Source organism: Planococcus citri, chromosome 2 (genome assembly GCF_950023065.1).
Source record: "Planococcus citri chromosome 2, ihPlaCitr1.1, whole genome shotgun sequence".
Lineage (NCBI taxonomy): Eukaryota > Metazoa > Arthropoda > Insecta > Hemiptera > Pseudococcidae > Planococcus > Planococcus citri.
Genome location: NC_088678.1, coordinates 54,134,805 through 54,150,941, shown reverse-complemented (window position 1 = coordinate 54,150,941; position 16,137 = coordinate 54,134,805).

Sequence of the window (16,137 nt, the reverse complement as noted above, 5' to 3'; positions counted from 1 at the left end):
TTTTTGGGTATTTATATATGAAAAGTACATTTCGTGTAATCCATCGAAAAGGGCCACACATAGAGAGAAAATCCAGTGATACTACAGACCCAAAGCATATTAAACTAAAATTGAAAAAAAGAGTCGATAAATTAGTTTTTATTACTAATATAAAGTTCCTGTCATTTGAAATTTTCAACCTTAAACATTATAATAACTTATAATGAATAAAACCCGTGCATTTTTTCCTTTGTGTAATCCATTTCAATGGGTCGAATGGCTACTTCACAAAATTTATTCAATTATGGACTCATAGACAATATTTTTCAAAAATAGGTAAAAATAGTGTTTTTAACCTTATAAAAATTTAACGTCCTTATTTTGGTTGATCGCCGGGCATTTTTTAAAAAACGCGATAAGTATAGTACTTACAATAAAATTTTAAACTGGAAAAATCTTCGAAAATCTTCAGAAAAACATTTTCGTTGCAATATTTGAATTTCTTACAAAATTTTAATTCATTTCGACAAGTCGCATGAGACCTTTTTTGAAAATTCTGGAAATTATGACCCGATTTAGGGGTTTAAATTCTTAATAAGTGCTAAAAAAAAAAAAAAAAATAAAAAAAAAAACAGGGCTCAAATTCAGTTACTTTTCAAGTACCCAACCAAGTATTGAAGATACTAAAACTTTTGATTATTTTGTTTTAAATTTTTGTTAAAAAAATTGTCTATACTTGTTAAAAAAGTTTTCAAAAATCCAATTTTTCCGAATCTCGGCCCTACTTTTTTGAAGAAAACTAGAAAAAATGTTGAAAATATTATGGTTGTGAAGCCCTACCTTTTCCTAATGTTGTCAAAGTCTCCCCTTTTGCAAAAAATAGTAGGTATGCACCTAACAAATTCCGCCTTATTCAGATTTTTCTGAAAGCTTCGTTTCTTGCTAAAAACCAGTGGTGTAGCCAGAGCATATCTGAAGGGGGGGGTTTGAGTTTGTGAGTAAGGTCCATCTTATTATTATAGGAAGAGAAAAAAAACAAATTAGCCAGAGCGTAGCGAGGGCAAAAGCTTTCGAAAATTCTCATTTTAATATGTGAAAGGACAATGCTTTTTTATAAGAGGAGGTTGATTGTTTTGGCTTCAAAATTTCAGAGTTTGAATGATTTTTTTTAGAAATTTCAAGTCTGAAATAGAAAAGCAAAAAAGCCCAAACAAAGTGAGGGCAAAAGCTCTCGAAACGTGTTTTGAGAAGTAAAGAAACCATTTTTTTTCGATTCGAGGAGTTTATTTTTTGATTTACATGCACATTTTTTTGAGTTTGAATAATGGATTTTCAGAAAGTTTGATTTCGAGAAAGAAAAATCAACAGGCATAAGCGAAGCGAGGGCCGAAATTTTTGAAAATTAATTATAATCCATGTAGTTACCTGGTAAATTATGATTTTTTTTTTACAGGAAGCCAATTCCGTAATTCCATTCGACATTTTTAAGAGTTAGGTACCTCTACCTTGAACAGGTGCATTAATTTAGAAATAGGAAAACTGTACTCAGCTTGAGCAATGCGAGGGCAAAGTATTTCAAAAATGTGCAATTAAGTTTCAAAAAAGTCAGCAAATAAGTCTCTTTCTAGAACGAAAATTTTCAAAATTCATCAAAAACGTCATATTTTTACCAGAGATGTGTTTTAGTTTTGTTCTTTTAAATTTTCATTTAGGTTTCGAGATTAGAAACATTTTTTCGGGTCCAGGATAAATCGGTTCCGGTTTTGGGATTTTCATTTCAACCATTTTTAAGCCCAAATCGATTAATGGAACCTTCAAGGGGTCTAAAAAGTGGGAGTTTTTGAATGCATATGCAGTGGTGAAATTTTAATTGTCAAATTTTAACGGCGACCCTGAGCTCAAAGGCGACCTCCACCTTGGCTACGCCTCTGCTAAAAACCGCTAAAAATTGTGATACTGTTTTCAAAAAAACACTCAAAAGTATCGCTTCTTTGCCTGTAGAATTGTCAAAAATTGAGAAAAAATGGAAAAATATCATGTTTCTGAAAAAAAAACAGCAAGAAAGTAGGCTATATCTTTTTTTGTCAATATTACCAAAAAGACTCGCTTTTTAGCAAAATTGCTAAAAAATCTGTCTTTTCTTTGAAAAATCAAGTAGCTACCGTATACCCAAAAATTTTGCTTTCATGCCATAAATAGCAAAAACTCTCGCTTTTTATATAAATTCTCAAAAAATCTCGTTTTTTTCCAAAAATTGCTAAAAATTGTGGCTTTTTGCAAAATTCTTGCTGTTTGTCAGAAATTGCAAACATTCTCACGTTAGGTACTGTTAAAAATTTCCAAAAAAACTTGCAAATTAGTAACTTTTTTGGAAAAATTGTGAAAAAGGTCTCTTTAATGACAATAATTGCCATTGATTTTTACTAAAATTGAACAAGTTTCTATCGAATTTCTTTTTGATTAAAAATGAAAAGTCCGGGTTTTCTGTTTTTTTCCTGCATTAAAATCGTTTAGACCATGTTCTGTCACTTTTTCGTTATTTTTTCGAGCTGTTTTGCTCGCGATAGTTACTTTTTTTGGAAAAAAATAAATACGGACCATAATGGTATTTTATCCTACTAGTAAAATAAAGTGATTTTTGACGATTTTTGAGGTTTATTTCCCGAGCAGAGCGAGGGAAGTAATTAAAAATTGTCGAAAATCACTTTATTTCACTAGTTGAATAACATATTTTATCCAAACGTGGGAAGAAAACGCGCATTTGATCACTCGAGCGACTAGCGAGAGTGAATAAAGTAGTGTTTTATTCTACTAGTAGGATAAAAAAGTTTTTATATAAAATTTTTAATTTTACACTGAATTTTTTACCACTTTTGATAAGTTGCATGGAACTTTTTCGGGGATATTGAGAATACAATCACCCAATTTTAGGACCGAAATTCTTCAAAAATGCTTTTAAAAAAACCATCATTTCCTGTATTTGAACTTCTCGCAAAATTTTAACACATTTTGATAGGCCACGAAACACATTTTCAGTAACTCCCAATACCATGACACAATGACTCAATTTTGGCCTCAAAATTCTTTTAAAATGCTTGAAAAAAATGTTCGTTGAATTATTCAAATTTCTCGCGAAGTTTCATTAGGTATACCTACATTTTGATACGTCGCAAGGACAGTTTTGAATAATCCTGCAGTTGTCCATTTTACCATAAATGGTGAGGGGGGGTGAGGTGCGTCTTTGAACATGATTTTTTTGTGCTTTCTTCTTGATGAAACTTGTGTAAAATTTTGATGTTTAAATTTCAAATATTCTAGAGAAAGAAGTTGAAAGGATTTGAGAAAAAAAAGGCCTAAAATCTATAAACATTTGGCTCGCTGTTGTTTTTGGCGAAAGGTATAAAATATCGTACCCGCATTCGTCACAGGTTCTCCCAAAACATCTTCCTCTAGATTTTTTTGAACCTCGAAAAGTTGAAAAAAAAACCTTTACTTTCTCAATCTTGATAGACACGTTACTAATCAAATTTTTATGTAGGTATTGAAAACTATACTCGTCGATTTGAATAAATAACGATCGGTCCAAAAAAAAATCCTCACCACTCCGAAACTTGAACCCAACTTGTCGTTAGTTTCAAACCTCACTTTCCATTTCACGTCGTCTAATTACACATCGACCAAGTTGTGCAAATGAAGCATAATTCTTGAACACCTTTGTAAATTGAATTTCTCTTCAACATTCGTTCCAGGTACCCACATTTAATTTTAACGATACCGAATACGATTTTCAAGGGAGGAAAAAAAAACTAAGGCGAAAGTTTTCTATACTGTCGTTTGGCTTCGAGTACGCTGCTGAAATATCCTTTCGTCTGCTAACTTCGGTTTTTAATAAAAAGTTGGGTTGCAGGTGAAAGTAGTTTTATTTTTATTCGCAAAACTTTCGGAAATATAAACTTGCTTTTTATACTTTGAATTTATGTTATACATATTTTACAACAGACGCAATAATCTAGACTGTAAAACATTTAGGTGTATCGTACCCTACACTATACAGAAACCTGTGGAATATATTTTTGTTTTATGAGAAACGTGTTCGTTATAGATTGGATGTACGTAGAGGAAGACGATGGGTAATTACGACAACGATGCCAAGTATGGTGCATGCATTATACACGTGCTTTGAAATTTATTGAGATTATGGGGAAATTTTGAGATGGTGGTGAGATGGTCGAGGGATGCTTTTGAAATTTTTTTTTTACTGGTGTTTGAATTGAATTAAGTACAAAATGTGTGTACATAATGCTCTGTCTGCCATTAATTGAAGAAATGTGTCATGAATGGGTTAGATATTTCTGACACACACTATATACTTAATCTATAGTATCACTGATGATGAAATTGAATCACGATATTTTACAGCGAACCAACATCTGAAGGCTGAAGCAAAGACTGAAAGGCGTTGGTAGATTGAGAGGAAAGGTAAATACTCGTGGGTTTATTCGCAATATAGGAATACTATGTTGTCTAGGTCTATCTCAATACAAAATGTACTACCTACCACGTACACCACCCCACAGACTAACACACATTATAGGTGAAGAAGAGGCAGAACGGAACTGCGGATGCTACCAGATTAGCGGGCTTCTTCTAGTTCAACGAGCCAGAAACTGCGGCTTTAGTTGAAAACGTGTCGGAATTTAATTAATTAGGTGGTACGGGACCAATCACGGTGATTTGTTATTTTATGACCCGTGTTCATAAGCTGATTCGAGTTTTTTGATGACCGCAGGTTGCGGATTTGCGGTATTTACTCGTACCAAAGATGGTGTAATTTGAACGGGTTTTTAGCCGATTAAATGTGTGTTTGGGATGATGTCGTCGTGGTGATTCGTAAAAGGTCGCGGATTTATCGTGATGATTTTTTTCATCGTTAAAAATGCTTTGAAATTGTCGGATCATCAGAGCTAACCCTGCGCTAATTCGTTTCGAAATTATGTTTCGAGGGAGTATAAAAAATATCTGACGATAAAAGCTATCAGTAGAAAATATGCCATCAACTTTAAATAAGGTCCAAAATATTTCAAGCCATCGACATTCTCTTCGCTGGCTCGCCAATAATCCTGCTCTCGAGCAATTAAGCTGTATGGGCTCGTGGGCGACAATCTAAACGTAGATTTCAATGCAATTTTTCAAATTGAAAAATTTTCTATCGATAGCTGCACAGTTACTTCAACTTGGTGATACATATTATTGCCAAGAATAGACAAAAACAACGGTTTTTGAGAGTACCCGGCTTGATTAAATTAAGAAATTACGATTTCTCTGCGTGCGTATTTGGAAGATGCACAAAATGGAATCTGGTTGCTAAATAATTCTATTGCTATTGAAATTTTCCAAGTTTTTTTTCTCTACTAAAATACTTACAAGTCTGCTTTGATTTCTCGTCTTGGAATTTATTACCTTTCGATGGAAATTTTCGTATTGAAAATACAACCAACCCACGTTAGTGTAGATGTTTGACTAGAACTTTTCTTCGACCAATTTTCTACTTATTTCGTCTGGCTGATTTTGACCGTAATAATTTCCAATGCTGGAAATAGAAATGTGAATTATTAATATTCGAATTCAATTAGATATACCAATCGAACTTCAGCATAACCTTTTCTCAGTGGTTTTTCTTTGATTCGAAAGAAGATAGGTACCTAGCTACGATTATCTTCTGTGGAACTTGTTCGCTCAATACGAATTCGTTCATTGTTTTCTGTTCTTTGTTTGAAAAAAATTGATGTAAGTATTTTTATTTTTTTTGACAGCCACGAGTAATTTAATCACATTGACTAGAAAATTACAATGAATTGGTTGGCGACGAGTTTTGGAAATGCAATAGTATTGTCATTTGTCATTGTTTTTCAAATTATACTCATAAGTTTAAAAACCCGAAACGAATTATTTTTGGAGGGATGGAAGATATGCCATTAGGTTGAGAAAAATTTGAAATGTCATCACATAATTTGCTTTCCAAATTGGAATCTTCGAAGTCGAAGTCATCAGTTACGGAGCTCGCGTTTGGACGTGTTTCACCCAATCAATAGCCGCACATCTTCGAGCATTATAGACCTAAGTATATCTAGTAATCGCAGAGATCTTTATTTTGAGTTGAAAATAATTCAGAAAAAAATTTGGCTCCGAAGTTGTCTCTGAAGAGGAGAAATAAGTACCTATATGTGTCCTCAAAAAGAGAGAATTTTCGAAAAAATTGTGATTTTTTCGCTTCTGTTGCCCAACCTGTTTTGGGAGAGATAGCCTAGTGTCCAGGGGACGAAAAGCGAGCCAAAAGCTGAAAGCCGAGCAGATTTTTGAACTAAGCCGAAAACTAAAAGTTTGGAAGTTCAATTTTTTCTGAGTCAAAAGCTAGCTAAAAGTTGAACTTTTTTGGCTTTTTCAAAAGCTTTTTTGCAAAATTGAAATCTCTAAATTCAGAAAAAACAAAAAAAAATTCATTAAATTTTATTTTAATGCGATTTAATGAAATGAAAAAAAAATAATAATAATAATTTTAGCATATATCACTATTATGAACTCAATGTAGGCACCTAATCTAATTTTTAATTCCCTTATTTTTGTAAAGTGATGGTGTATCAGCTAAAAGTTTAAAGTCAAAAGCTTAAAGCCAAAAACTTAAAGCTAATACCTTAATGAAATATAGCTGAAAACTGTTAAATTGAAAATATGAGGGAAAGCCATTGGAAGCCGAAAGTTTAGCTAAAGCAAGCCGTAAAAATCGAGATAGCCGAAAGCTAAAGCCAAAAGTTTTAATTTAGAAATTTCAAGCTAGAAGCCAAAAGCTGAAGTTTCATTTTAAGGCTTTGCTATTCTCAAATGAAAGTAGGTAGGTACTTATTTGAAATTCTGCGTCAATCTATACTACATATACGTATTATCGTCAAAGACTAAAATAACTTTTAGGGTTCTACTAAGCGGTCGAAAATTGTAAACCGCTATTTTTTTAAAAAATAATTGTGTTTTGAAAATTTTTTCTTCGCGAATATTCCAAAATTAATTCAGCAAAAATATCGAAGGATGTAATTATTTCTGAAACTAGGGAAATATTACTACAATTTTTTCGAAAATTCTCTGGCCCATTTCTCCCTTCCAGGAGCACCTCCGGGAGCTAAAAAAATTTCTGAGCAACTTTAACTTTCAACAGTTTCAACTCAAACTGGATTGATATCTATCTACATACATACATGAATGTCACTATCTAATCGTCGTGAAATCGTTTCACCTTGGACAAAATGGGCTATGGAGACTTTTCCCGTATGAATTCAATCTGCCAGTTGGGCAAAAAGTCATAGCAGTGAAATTTACTAGATTTTGATTTCATTCCCAGAGCAAAAAAGTGCCTCTGTAGGTAAGTATGTAAAATTGTATAGGTACATACTGTCAAAGTCCCTTATTTCGGAAACTTTTTTGGTGTTTTTTAAAAGTTGCTTCAAAGTAAGCCAATTCAATGGGATGTTCGTCATTCATTATGTTCTCGTAGAATATCATCAGGAGAACTGTTCTTGAGTATCAAATTGTAAATTTTAAACGATTTTGTCTATTTTATTCGAATCATAAAATATCTGAAATAGGTAAGCTCCATTACGTAGGTACTCTAATTTCGGACTCTTTATTTTTTTACAAGAAAAAGGAAAAATGATGAGATGTACTTCGTAAAATTATTTTCACTAAAAAATATTCAGCAGATTGGAGATCTCCAGTACGAATGCTTGAACTTGAAACGGGAAGAAAATCGATTTTTTAATGAATTTACCGAATAGTGAGTAGATAAATTAGGTTTTTCAGTATTGATAAATATTATGCCAGTGAATACTAAATTAAGTTACATATTTTTTATCAATCAATTAATGTACCTAAGTACCTATTTTAATTATAGTTTAAAATGTTTCATTAATTCATTATTTTGGTCGAAATTAGGATTAAATGACAATAAAAATAAGTACCTTATGTAAGTATAGTAGCATTTCATGTATTATTATTCAATAGGTAGCAAACCAAGTGTCCGAAACAAGAACGCAAAAATTGATTTGTATCTACAGTTTTTTGAATTTTTTCCAACAATAATGGATGGTAAAATGATGGTCGGAATATTTGTTTCCCTCATCGAGAGTCACTTTGTGATAATTTAGGGCCATTTTCTTTGTTATCGAAATGTTTGTATGTAGATAACGTATTTTGCACAGGACTTTAATGTGTGGCATTTAGAATTTAGAAAAGTCGCGTAAATGGTTAAACGAATAATGTATAAGATGAAAACTTTTGCATCAGTGAGACGGCCCATGATCCAAGCTTTCAGTTTCAGAAAACGTGTACACTTTTTTCCATGAATTATTTTACAGGAATTAGAAAAATTGAAAAAACTGTTGTATCTCCAAAATTTTAGGGGGTTTGACAGTACCAGGCATGTCTGTGTAGATATTATTCACCGGATCAGGATGCAGGAATTTTTCTACCATGAGTAGGAAAATGTTAACCAGTCGAGCTATTTTTAGTACTTTTATCCGAACAAATAAAATGAACGTTTGAATGATTCGTGCAGTTTGCAGTTACCGGTTTCTTATCTGATAAAGGCAAACTGAAACTCAAGGTCGAGGAGAGAGGGAAAGTTTCTGTCGTTGATCGTAGTCGTTCCTGGCCTGTTCATATTGTTCATTTCATTCATTTCATATTCATTTAGAAATCAGATTGTTGCTCTGCTCTGTCTTGGACTGGTGTCTGTTGCGATCTTCGGTTTCTGTTCGTAAACGTCGTTGCTTTGTGATTCTGATTGTGAGCTAGGAAGAACCGTGGCGTGGTTATCTCGACTTCGAGTTCGGTCGTGAAATTTTATTGACTGCATGCCTTTGTAATGTATTTGTAATTTGCGACTCGACTAGATAATTTTCGGATTCGGTTAGATGTGGCCGTGTTGTCGATGTTGTAGACGTAGTCCTCGTTCTTGTCCGTTGTCGGCTTTCGTTCGAGTCTCGACTGTGTCTTTGTCTTTGTTGTCAGCTTGGTTATGGATGGATACGTACTATTTCCATTTTCCGAAATATTCATCAAGCTGAAGCTGGCTCGCGTGATTGTCATTGTCGCATTGTCGGAAGGTAATTCGTCGGAATCAATCAGTGTTTCGTGCAAAGTTTTCGAATTGATATTTAGATACTGCGCATAAGCGGTAAGCGCCATGTTCACTTTTTCAGATCCAAAGGTACGTGATATTATTTTGCTTCTTGTTTAGTGTTAATATCAATTTTATTATTTTTATTGTAGTACGTACAATACCGTTAACAATGCAAAAATAGTGATTTTTTTGATTTTTCTCTGATTTTTTCCGCCCTGAGTAGTCAATTGAGGCCCAAAAATTTATTTCTTCAGCTAATCATGAAAAACATCCAACTACGTCATCAATCCGAATTTTGGTACTTTGCCCATGAGTAAAACATACTCTTTAAAGGGTTTTAATTTCTGAGGAATTGCAATTCGCAATAAATTAACAAGTACCTAAGTACATACAGGGTGCCCAGAAATATTGTGAACCGCATGATTGGTTGTTAGATTGAGGTGATAACATTCCACCAATCATATTCATATGCATCTATTTCGCATTGCCAACCTATATTTTTAATAAAAAACTTTCTCAGGGGTTCACGATATTTCTGGGCACCCTGTAGTACACATGTTGAACAAAGAAGTCAGTGGTCTTCATTCTGGAAAGTTTCCTAGTGAGGTTGTTGTCCAGTTATTGTATATATAGCTTCTGTATTGGAGCGTCCATATTATTATAATCTTTTTATTTATCTTTTTGCATTTGAGATTGTCGATTTCTTGACGACTTTATCAACTGTCAACATCACTACCATGGTGCATTGCTCATTCTTCTCAAGGTTTTATTTTGAAAACGCTGAATGATGTCATTATTTGCCTTTTTTGCACATCCCAGTACAGATTTTGAACCTCTCTTTTTACTTTACCTTGATGTGATGGTTTCAATTTAGTCGTGAATCAAATCAAGGTGCATCCAAGGTATTAGAACTTTCAGACAACGGAATTATTGAACCATTGAGTGATACGATAGCATAGCCATACTTCTTATAATTGAAGGACTGAAGGTTGTCATTGTTGAATTATTTTCATTTAATTGGATTTTCCAACGACTTGCTCAATTTGCCGAGCTCATTCAGACCGGGATGAAAAGCTAGCTTAAAGTCAAAAGCTAAAAGTTTGCAGGTTTAATTTTTTCAAAGCCAAAAACTAGCGAAAAGTTTAATTTTTTGGGTTTTTTTCAGAGGCTTTTTTGCAAATTTCTTTTTTTTGAATTCAAAGGAATCAAAAAAAATGAAAGAAAAAAATTCTTTCAGATTCTATTTCGATGCGATTTACTGAAATGAAAAATTGAAAAAAAAGTTAATCCTAAATAATGAATGTTTTTCACTATTATCAATTATGAAATGAATTTCTAATCAAGCAATACACATTCCTCTGACACAGAAACCCCAAAAAATTGATGCTTTTTTCTTTCATAATTTGATGGTGAATCTGCTAAAAGTTCAACGCTGAACGGCTGAAAGCGTAAAGCCACAAGCTTTTCATAATTCATTGAAAGTAAACAATTTTTCATTCAAAACTGCTCAATTTAGGCCGGAAAAATTGAGAAAAAATTGGTTTTTTACATTTTTGAAGGTCTTCTACTTACCTGTCTAATATCCATTAAAAATTCTAATAAAAACACCTAAGTTGCAATTTTACCTCTTTTGTAGTAATAAATTGAATCTCGGGGGCTTTAGACTACATATATTCAACAACTTCTAGTACAGGGTGCCTAGACATATCGTGAACCCCTGACAAAGTTTTCTGCTAAATAGTTCGGTTGGTCACAGTGAATGATAATAATGATAGCATATGATTGGTTGTTAGACTGAGATGATAACATTCCACCAATCATATATGTACAATGCATCTATTTCACGTTGCCAACGTATATTTTTAATAAAAATTTTCTTTGGGGTGTACGATATTTCTGGGCACCCTGTAGTCATGTATAGCTTGAAAATGCGAAGAAATGAGCCGAATCATTTATTGCATCCGGCTATGCTTATTGGTTACCTGCTAATTTCTGATTAGTGTCTATTTATACACATGAAAAAAAATAAAATAAAATCTAAAATGAAAAAAATGACAAAACTGAATTTTGTAGAATCATTTTTTAAATCTCTGGCACATTCAAACTTCTCTATAAATTATTGAAATCGAAAACGTGTTAATTTAGGCGCTTAGAATTTGACTTCTTCTGTTTCATTTTTTCTCCTCTTTTTACAAAAAAAAAATAGACGAGCCGTTTTTTTATCAAACTATAACATGTTTCAGGGTTGATTAGAAGACTAATTATGTATTTCCGACGTAAAATTTCAGCAAGGTTTCCTTTTGTTTCATTCATTTAGATTAGAGTTATTTTTATCCATTCAATTACATACTAAACTGCGAACAATATAAAATAGATACACGATTCCGAGCAATACGAATGAACATACGCGGCCAGCAGCGAATAATTAATTAAAATTATACCGATTCGCGTACGTACAAAGATTATGCGAATGCATGTCGATTCACCAGTTAGCTTGAAAAATAAATCTACCAAAACCACAACAATACTTCAAAAAACAATACAAAGAATATAAAATCCCTCCTATAGCCATTTAAAACAACCGAAACACCAATTTGAATTTACATACAGATGCAACAGGCTGTCAGACGGTGAATTTTATCTAACCCAATAACGTTAATGATTAAAGCAGTCCTGAAAGTACCTACCCACCTATAAACCGAGAGCAGTGAAATTTACTCTAAAGAGGGTGCAAAATATCCCAATCACGTTTTTTTTCCATTCTTATACTATATAAATGCCGATGTAATAGAGTTAATCCAACGCATGTTTTTTTTCCAACACCGAGGGAAGATTGAAAATTTATTAATTTTTCAACATTCTCCGATGCTTTTTTTCCTCCTTGTTGTAATCTCGTCCGAATGGGTCGTCAACCAGACGTCTATACTAAGAAAAATATTTACGTTCGAGGTTCGAAAATTTCATAACAACGAAAATTTTCTCTAAATACTTTCACGATTAATAAGTATCCGGAGAAAATATAAGAAGGAAAAAAACAAGCCGAAAATGAAAACAAAACACAAAAAAAAACCATAACAAATGAAATTTATCGAATTTTCTTATTTTATTAAGGTCTACGCACGCGGCGAGAGTTCATTCGAAATAAATTCAGTTGCTTTTGAAAAACCACCCGTATTTAATTTTCCGTTTCACTACGTTCAATCAGAATGAATCAAGCTGATACTTTTAACATTATTGAAAACTTCGGTTCTAATGAACGAAAACCCCCTGCTAGGCTTACATTTATTCAAAGCACAGATTCGAGAAAATAATTCAATTTCCACAAACCACGATTCGATTTAATAAATTTTTTAAAGCATTTATACGCTTTTAACTGATTTTCGCGCTCGTCTTACACGCCGACGAATATATATTTCCCCTCTTTTTTAATATACAATCATCATTTCATAAGTCGCTAAATATGTAATGGGGAATTTCTCGAATTCTCTGTGTGATGTGATATGATAATCTCATCAGAGCAGCGACAACGCGAAAAATAAACTTGTACAGATTTCAGATTATAATTATAGGAAGAGCGACGAGCTGTTTGAATGCGCATTATTCTATACAAATAATTCGTACTTAACTATAGCTCTTTAGCTCTGAATTTAAGGATCAGCATTTTTTGGAGGAAAGAAATAGTATTTCGAGGGCTGGCAAAATATTATCAGATACGGGTCATTCCACGTCAATTCAACCAAGAAGGGGTGAGGGGGGTCGGGGGATTTTTTGAAATTTTTCCTGTAGAAAAACCCTCTGAAGGGATGATCAATGGCACAAATCGCAGCCCTCTAGCCCCTTTTTCAAGGCTTCTAGGGAATGTCAAAGTTTTCAGTGAACTTGAAATATCATCCATTTCAGAAGTGGATAGTTCGATAACCGCGATACCTACCAAAATGGAACTTTTTCCAATTGTTAGGGATTTTGAACAGCTTTTTGGTGATATCGTAAAGATCAGTGTTGCCACTTTTTTTTGTACGAAAAATTAGCTCGAAAAGTTTCATAACGTATATTTTTCATATCGTTCCGACTCTCAAAAATTCTGAAAAAATATATTATAGACAACTTTTTATGTTGAACAACTTAATGAAAAATTGGGATAGCGTTATTCGTAAAATCGATTTAAAAAAAATTGAAAGTTTGCGAATAAATGCGATTTTTTTATTTAAAAAATGGTGAAGTTAGCCCATTTGACCCCTATTTTTACGTATCCGTTGAAAAAGTTGAAAACCCCCTTTGACTCGATGAAATGAACTACCACAAAAAAATCAAAATTCGAAAAAATTCAATTTTCAACTCCAAACATCGAAAAAAGTTTAAATTTATTCACTTGTCTTATTTTGACCTCTTCCTGACGTACTTCATTTTTTCATCTTTTTAATTCAGAAATTGCATTTTTTTTACATAAAAAGTTGCCCATAATTTATTTTTTTCAGAATTTTTGAGAGTCGGGACGATATGAAAACTAAGTACGTGTTGGAACTTTTCGAGCTAATTTTTCGTACGAAAAAAGGTGGCAACACTTATTTTCATGATATCAACAAAAAGCCTTTCAAAACACCTGCCGATTGGAAAAACTGCCACTTTGGTAGGTATTCCAGTTATCGAACTATCCACTGATAAAATGGATGATATTTTAAGTTCACTGAAAACTTTGACACCCCCTAGCACTAGCAGCCTTCAAAAAAGGGCTAGAGGGCTGCAATTTGCGTCATTGGTCGTCCCTTTGGAAGTGCTTTCCACAGGAAAAATGTCAAAGAAATCGCCGACCCCCCCCCCCCTTCTTACCTCGTCATGGTCGAATTGACGTAAAATGACCCATACTGATTTTGTGTTGATCCAATGAATCGCATCATAATTTTATTTTTTGATGTGATATTGTGATTTATTGCTTTCATAACTTGAGAAAAATATGATATAACTTTTAGTTTTGATTCACCCCTTCTCTCGCCCCTCTAATGACTCATTAAATTATCTACGTTTGCAACTAAACTAGAACGACGAGGAGGGCTGAAAAATATCCATGATTTGAAAGACAGTTCAACGTTTTCATGACGTTAACTCTGAATTGAGCTAACGAACAAACTCTTACAACCAATCATTTCAGATCGAGCTGAAAGACTCCATGTTGGAGTACGTATGTTATTCACCACTTACCCACCCTTTGTAACCGATTTTTTTAATGGAAAAAGATGTAGCCAAAATTTGAGCCCTTGATGTTCAGTTTTTGAAAATGGTGAGAACAGCTCATTGATTTTCTAATTTTGTGACTGAGAATATTTTGATGAATTCGTGAGATGAAAATGCATGGCCCAAATTCTCCATAAGTGTTGAATAGAAGGGGAAACAACAAGCAACTTGACAAGTTCCTTTTTCTGAGAGGAATTTTTCTGAAATTTCTACAATCACGTGTCATTTTTTATCAATAGAATTGAAAAAACTGTTAGCGTCCGAAATTAGGGTAGTTGACAAGTTGACAGTATTTATTTCAAATGCTACCAGGTCTGATTTTTTTGTTTGAAAGTATGTTATTGGAATAATTAGGACTCTTCGAGGTGTCACCGAATTGATGAGTGCGAATTGTGCCATCTTCAGGGCCGGCGGAAGTCCATGTGCAAGCGGGCGCTTGCACTGGGCGAAGATTTTCACCTGGTGCAACGCACCGGGCGAAACTTTCAAAAAATAAACTCATTTTTTGTATACAAATCAAATCAAAATCCCTCAAATTTAAAAAATATTTCAATTTTAAAAAAAATATAGCAAAACATTTCCAAAAATAACCCCATTTCTTGCATAAAAATTTCAAAAGAAATCAAAATTCACCCCTCAAATTGAAATTATTTCAATTTGAAAAAAAATGGAAGTTTCATTTCTGTTGCATAGATTGCATAGCTGACCAGTGACCACTCTGTCATGTAAAGAAGTAGTAGGTACAAAGAAAAATAATATCCTGAATTTTTACGAAAAATTGACGACGAAAGTTGTGGGAGATTACTCAGAAAATGAGGTCCTTTGTGTAAAAAAAATACACAAGTTCTTATACAAACCCCCTCCCCCAAAAAAAGGCCAAAACTGATATGATGATTTGAATTATTCTTTTTTGATTACGTAGTTAAATGTAGCTCACAATATTTTTTCGAAGTTCCGGTTTTCATCATTCTCTTCTTTTAAAAATCATTCAATTCTTGTTGAAAATTGACCCTGACTTCCTGCCTATTGAATTTTTTTGAACTTGGAAAAACCTGTTGAATGAAATCTAATCTATTAATTATGTAATTTTTTATATTTTTGAAACGTCCCCTCGTGCATACTTGAGAAAGTTGTGAAAAAATTGGGCCGATCTCAAAAACCAATTTTGGAAGATGTGGAGTTTGAAGCAACATTTTCAATATTTTGCAGGGTGTGCCAAAACAAAATACAATAATCTAAACGTTCAATGCTCACGAACTTTTTGGTTTTGAGAAATGGTAACACTGCCTGGTGATTCTCCAGACTATGCCATTTGACGTTCAAATAGTTGGTTTATCACTTCGGAACGTTGGAATGTGAAACATCGTGTGTTTGCTGATGAAGCGTATTTTCAAAAAATTATGTTACCACTTTTAGGGGATTTCTAACGCAAACGCGTGCAGAAGGAAAACGATCGGGTTTCATGATCGAAGTAAATAGGCAAAATTGTAGTCCTATTCTTCCTCTACAAAATGAGCGTTAGTTTGACCTTCTACGGTTCTGAGAAGCGGAGAAAATGAGAAAATTATGCAACGCAAAACAATTTGGGTAAATTTGACATCAGGAAAATTTCTTGAAAATTTTTAGTTTCTCACGTTAGTTTTTCGCATAATACTGGAGGAACCGTGCGTCCTAGCAAAAATCTGATAGCTGTATCTGAAAGAGAATTAAATTCTCTACAATTTCGTCAACGTGAAATTTTCGTAGGGCGCTTTGTTTCA